Below are 6,155 nucleotides of genomic sequence, written 5' to 3'. Positions count from 1 at the left end.
TTAGTTTCTCCTAGGCTGGTAATGGCACATTGACCCCGCATGTAGCTCTAGTTGGTGAGGGGCCAACACATGAAACAAACGGCTGAACCTTGAGCTGTCAGGGTACCGTATGCCCCAGCAGCAGAGAGGGAACTACTGCAAGGACTGGTCTTGATGGAAACAGCCTGGCCTTGATTCAGCAATGAACAACATCTGGAATTAGTCTGTGTACATCTGTAGGGCAGCTTAGTCTGCTTTGGACTAGTCTAAGGTCTTCGCATATATGTAAAGGTTGTATTTGAGACTGAGAATACTGTTACTTTCCTATGTCAGTAAAGAAGAATATTCTGGTATATTATGTTCATCAGAATTAAACTGCTTAAACAGAAATCCACAGCTAAGTAATGATGTTCTATTAAATATGTAGTATATGTATTTATTGGGCACATTCTTTATGTGTTTGACACATCACAAAGAGTCTTCTAAAAAAAAAATCTTAGAGTATTTCAGGAACACAGTTTTATTGTTGTCCTCTGCTACCAGAAGAGCTGTGTCCAGGACATGAACAGAGCTTTGATGTCAGCAGACTCACTGATTCTCATAATCGGGACAATGCTGCTTCTTCCCAGAGCACCTCTGAGGCCTGTTCACCAGAGGACAGCACTGAGCATGCCAGGAGCAAGGGCACTCCAGAAAGACAGGAGCTTGAAGTAGATGCTGCTCACCAGGACCTGTGGGGACAAAGGTCACAATAAGCTCCCTTCCCTGAAGGTGTGATGATGCCCTGCACTGTGTTGGTCTCTTTACCAGGTGTGTGTCAAGTGCTCTTTTCAGGGACAAGAACAACGAACCCTGCCTGATTGAGCTGTGTGACTGAGCCAAGAAGTAGCTGGAACTGTGGTCTGGCTCAGTCTCTCCGGGACCTCCATCCTCAGCCTCTATCCAGGCAGGTGCTGCTCTCCACCCAGACCCAACTCTCTTCTAAATTGAGCTCCCCTATTTCCTCCTGGTGGCTCTTATTGTTATTTTGCTATTTACTTATGATTTTTGGGGGTGAGGGGCACAGGGTTTCTCTATTATGTAGCCCAGGCTGTCCTGGAACTCACTATGTTGACCAGGATGACCTGGAACTCACAGAGATCCACATTTCTCTACCTTCAAGTACTGAGGTTAAATGCTTGTGCCACTACAGACCAGTGGCTGTATTTATTTTCAATAATTAATTATGAATTAAATAAAATTAATTAATTTGCTGGTGTTTTGTGTCTGTGTATGTGTGTATGTGTGTGTGACTGTGTGTGTATGTAGGTGCACATGTATGTGCATGACGTAGAGACCAGAGGAATCCCTTGGGTGTCATTCCTCAAGAATCATCACCCTGTTATGTTGATGTTGGGACAGGTCTCTCTGTGGCTTGGCTAGAATGAAATTTGTTATGAAGTCCAGGCTGATATTCAGCTCATAGACTGACCTGCCTTTGCCTCCAAGTGCTGGATTAAAGGTATGAGTCACCACACCTGATCCATCTATTTGTTAATTGACAAGATCTCACATTGGCCTAGAGCTTGTCAAGTAGGCTAGGCTGGCTGCCAGTGAGTCTCAGGATCACCCTGTCTCTACCTCCACAGCTCAGGTATTTCAAGTATATGCCAACGCGCCGACATGCGGGTGCTGAGGCTCAAAATTATGATCTTGTACCAGTAAAGCCATCTCTTCAGGCTCTGTGTATGTTTATGAAGTAAGCAGGAAACTAATTCCATCTCAGCAGGTCTGTGTCTGGGTGTCATTTGCTGTGTCCCATCTGTAGATGAGCAACTGTTGTTCACAAGACACTCCCCCAGTCAGTGTGGGACTGGAAGATGCAGGAGATGCCCAAGAGGGAGATCAAACCCTTCTACTCCACCCTCTCAGCATTACCCCCACCACAATCCAGAGCCTCAGGGTCCTCACGGGTTGTAGGCTGGGACCAGGAGTTGTGTCCTCTGTGGTCACGCTGGGCTGAGTGTGCACTGGTGAGATGTGGGGACCCAGGGTATTTGCTCTGTTCTTGGGGCTAGAGCCTGTGACAGGAGCTAAGGATGGAAACACAGATTGTCCCAGTGACCTCACTCCATGTCCTCCCCACTGAAACTCTGCAGTCTGCTGCAATGGGTCCCTTGGACACGGAGGACCACTGTGTGACAGCCTACAAGCCCATGGCCCCACAGTCCTGGTCACGACTTCCCTCCCCAGCCTTCCATGGTGCACTGGGGCTGGTTGGCACTTTCAAACTTGAGGCCAGTCTTCCTGTAGAGGAGAGTTTAAGTGTCAGTGACAAGACACTTGGTGCCAGGTCCCTTCTGGCTCAGTGACACATTTTGCCTCTTGTCTTCCTCCTTCTGGGACAGACACGAGTGGTGGAACTCTGTCTGCTGGCCCAGTATTCCACACTGTCACCCAGACAGGCCACTAGACAGTCTTCTCTGAGGAATGGCCAGGTGGGAAGTTCTAGAAAGACAGATACTGAAGGACCCTGTGGTGAGTGGCTCTGCTGAGGGGAACTAGAGACACAGCAGGATTTGGTTCCACACTCCTCACTATGAACCCACAGAGGATGTTGGAAGGAATCTTTATGAGGGGGAACAAGACTGAGAACAAAAACAGGAAGCTGGGTGTTGGGATGGAGCTTGTAATCCAGTGCTGGAGAGCAGAGTCAGGAAGTTAAGTCATTCAAGATGAATCCCAACTACACACTACAGTTTGTGGCAGCCTGGGCTACACAAGACCCTCTCTCAGAAAAGATAAATACTGGGAAACAGAGCAGTTCATCTCCTTCAGTCCCACCCCCGGCCTTAAAGAGATGCACTAATTCAGGTTCTGTAAACAAGGGAGGATCCTTTAGGGGAGAATGAGTGCAGACATGGAGAACATTGGGACCAGAGGAGCTGAGAGACTGTCTTCTCCAGCTTCACTCTCTGCCTGGAAGGGGCACTTTTGGGGGATTCTCTGAGTTTCTTCTGCAGTAAATGGTTCCTGGGAAAGGAGGATGCAGGAAACTTGGAGGTGTTAAATGGATCCTCAGGGATCACGAATTCCATACTATAATCTACCCTTCTTGTGTCTCTGGTTCCTCTCAGAAGCCCCAGAACCACTTTGATGAGGCTGGCACCTTGGGACCTCCATGGAAGGGAAGTGTCCACTCAGTCCCAGGCCAAATAGGCTTGAGAGAGGGGAGCAGATACTCTGGGTTCTGTTCCCACATGAGATGGACAGGACCAAGTGAGACCTGGGATAGAGGACTTGTCTGCTATCAGGACAGGAAGTCACAAAGAGCCAGTGGTTCAGGGCTTGTCGCTGGCATGAGACTGTCACATGGGACACACAGGTCAGCTGATGAGATAGCTCAGTGAATAAAGTCTCTGCTTGTCAACCTGAAGACCTGAGTTTGAGCCCCAGGACCACACTGTGGAGGGAGAACTAAGTGCCAGTTCTCGAATGAAACACACCATGGGCTAGTTCAACTAAGTAACTAACTAACTAATCACTACCTACCTAACTACCTACCTAAATAAATAAATAAATAAATGTAATAAAAAGAGAGATTCTAAGAACTAAGTTTCCCTATTGTGCCTGTGTGTACCGTACACACATGTATTGGTGTACATACACTATCACACTTACCACACATACTCTCACAATGGCACATGTGGACTCATACTCCCTGTGTCCTGAGTCACTGATTCACCAAGCTCTCCATGCTATTGTATCTGGCTTCCTTCCTTCATGAGGGACTGACTGACTGGACTCAGGATGCCCTGACATGAAGGGAGCTTACCTAGGACCACGGACACCACAACTTTGAAGAAGTCATCGATCCCCAAGGTGGATCGATTTCCCATAAGGAGCCATTTATAAATGGTATTTCCACTGCACACTTGTAGGTGCCTGCATCCTCCAGGGTGAGGTTCTCCAAGGTCACTGTGAAGGTGAGGGTGGCTGGATGGTCCCTGATGGACACTTGGCCATTCAAGCTTCTTTTGAGGCTCGGTCCTGACAATCACTTTACATTGTGGTAGCAATGACACTCTGCACCAGTATTTGTCATTAGCTTGTATTTCTCCTCGTACTGACACTGCACACTCAGGGACGCCCCACAGTGCCGTCACCTTGCTGGGGCCAAGCAGAGGGACACAGCCTGGAAAACACAAGCCCCAATTCTGCACCTCACAGCTGGATGGGGGTCAGACCTCCCTTGGTCAGTCTTAGGGAGCTGTCTGCTCTGGAGAAGCATTGAGAAAGAAGACAGGCTGTGTCAGAGCCAGGAGTCAGGACTGAGGTGAACACCTGTGTTGTCCTGAAGAGGGGGCGGAGAGGGGGCTTGTCCTGGAGAAAGGACGGGCCCAGGAGGAAACAACACGTGTGTGTGTGTGTGTGTGTGTGTGTGTGTGTGGTGTGTGTGTGTGAGAGAGAGAGAGAGGAGAGAGAGAGAGAGAGAGAGAGAGAGAGAGAGAGAGAAATTTTACCTATGTACATATGGAAGTGTATGTCTCTGTGAGAATCAGTGATTGTGTATGTTTGGTATGCACACACATATACATGCAAATACATGTGTGTACACAATAAGATTGTGTGCTTTTATGACAATGTCTGTCTCAGCTAACCCTCTCAGCAGGTCCTGACTGTCTCAGGTGTGGTAGTCATGACTGTACTGTGCACTGATTCCTGACAGCACCTGTGAGGTGACACTGGCCACTCCTGCCCACCCCCACTCCTTGTCTTCACTCTGGGCCCATCTTCCTCTGCTGGCTGCTTTCTCCCACCTCCCATCCCCCTGTCCTGCCCTTTCACTTACTCCAGGAGTTCCCTTTCAGAGCTGTAACCCCACCCCACCCCCATCCCTGTGCTCACCTGGGACCTGCAAGAGGAGCAGGCTGAAGGCAGCCACACTCCCATCACTCCTGGGGTCATTTCTTCAGCTCTGATGTCTCCTGCCCACACCAAGCCCAGAGGAGGAGGGGCAGTGTCCTTCTAGAAAGTCCAGTGTTCACATGCCGAGTTCTCCTTTCTGTCCTCTGCTTCCTGCTCCCCTGAGAGGCTCCAGATGAACTGGTACAGGAAGTGCTCTGAAGATGGTCCAGGACTCAGGGGCACAGGTTCCTGTCAATCCAGTTAGGGCACATCCACAGCCATGGATTGAGGATGTCACCTGTCCCCCAGCCCTCAGCTAAGGGCTTCACAACCTTCCCACCTATGGCCAGCCTGGAGAGCATTTCCTTTTTTTGTTCATGCTGTCCATCCTCTGTAACAGCCACTTCCTGAGCTGACTTGAGATCTGTCCATCTTTGCTTCATCTCTGTTAGGAGAGGAACACCTCCTTCACTCTTGTGAATCCCACATCATATGTGCCTTGTTGCTCACAGTGAACCCTCTGAGTTCATTGTGAGTGGGAGGTTCATGGGACAATTCTGATGAATGCTTGGCCAGTCTCCTCTTTGCATCTTGGGTCTTGTTTAACCCCCCAGGTGGTGAACATGGATGGTAACACATTGTCACGTCTTGTATTCCTCTTCTCATTTATTCCCATGGGGACTTGTGCGGTGCTGGGACCGAGCAGATGAAGGTATTGGGGCCTTCTGGAGAGCTGCTCAAGGCCACCTCCAGGGTAATGCAAGAGATCCACTAAGGCGGCATGGGTTAGACTGTTTCTATCTGAGTGTATTTAGAATAGTTTTATCATCTCTTACTGGTGAAATAAGGAAACACACTGCTTTCTGATGTTAACTTTCTCTTTACTTAATCTTATAACCATTAATGGCCTCTGACTCCTTCTGTCTCTGCACAGCTACATATTTCACACTGCTGCATGAGCTGCATATCTTTACAGACATACATCTTTTCACATGGCTACACAATTTCTTTGACATACATTTCTCTTCTCCTTCTCTTTTCTAGCAGCTTCATCTTCCTTGTTTCACACAAAGCCACAGCTAGCATCATCTAACAGCCCTCTCTCCACACAGCACCTTACACAGCTCCTAGGCACAGCTCCTCCACACAGCTCTCTCTCTGCTGTGGACCGGTCTGTATGTCAAATTGCTCTGATTGGTCAATAAATAAACACTGGTTGGCCAGTGGCCAGGCAGGAAGTAGGTGGGACAAGGAGAGAGGAGAATTCTGGAAGCGGAAGGTTGAGGCAG

At 48.8% G+C, this 6,155-nt stretch overlaps 1 pseudogene; it reads right to left on the bottom strand.

The window, feature by feature from the left end:
• Window positions 1-626: 626 nt before the first annotated feature.
• LOC119086986 lies at window positions 627-5,123 on the bottom strand (annotated as a pseudogene).
• Between the last annotated feature and the right edge of the window lie 1,032 nt (window positions 5,124-6,155).

This window comes from Peromyscus leucopus, chromosome 8b, assembly GCF_004664715.2.
Source record: "Peromyscus leucopus breed LL Stock chromosome 8b, UCI_PerLeu_2.1, whole genome shotgun sequence".
Classification (NCBI taxonomy): Eukaryota; Metazoa; Chordata; class Mammalia; order Rodentia; family Cricetidae; genus Peromyscus; species Peromyscus leucopus.
The sequence above is the reverse complement of the archived record's forward strand: the minus strand, read 5'-3'. Positions and strand labels throughout refer to the sequence as shown.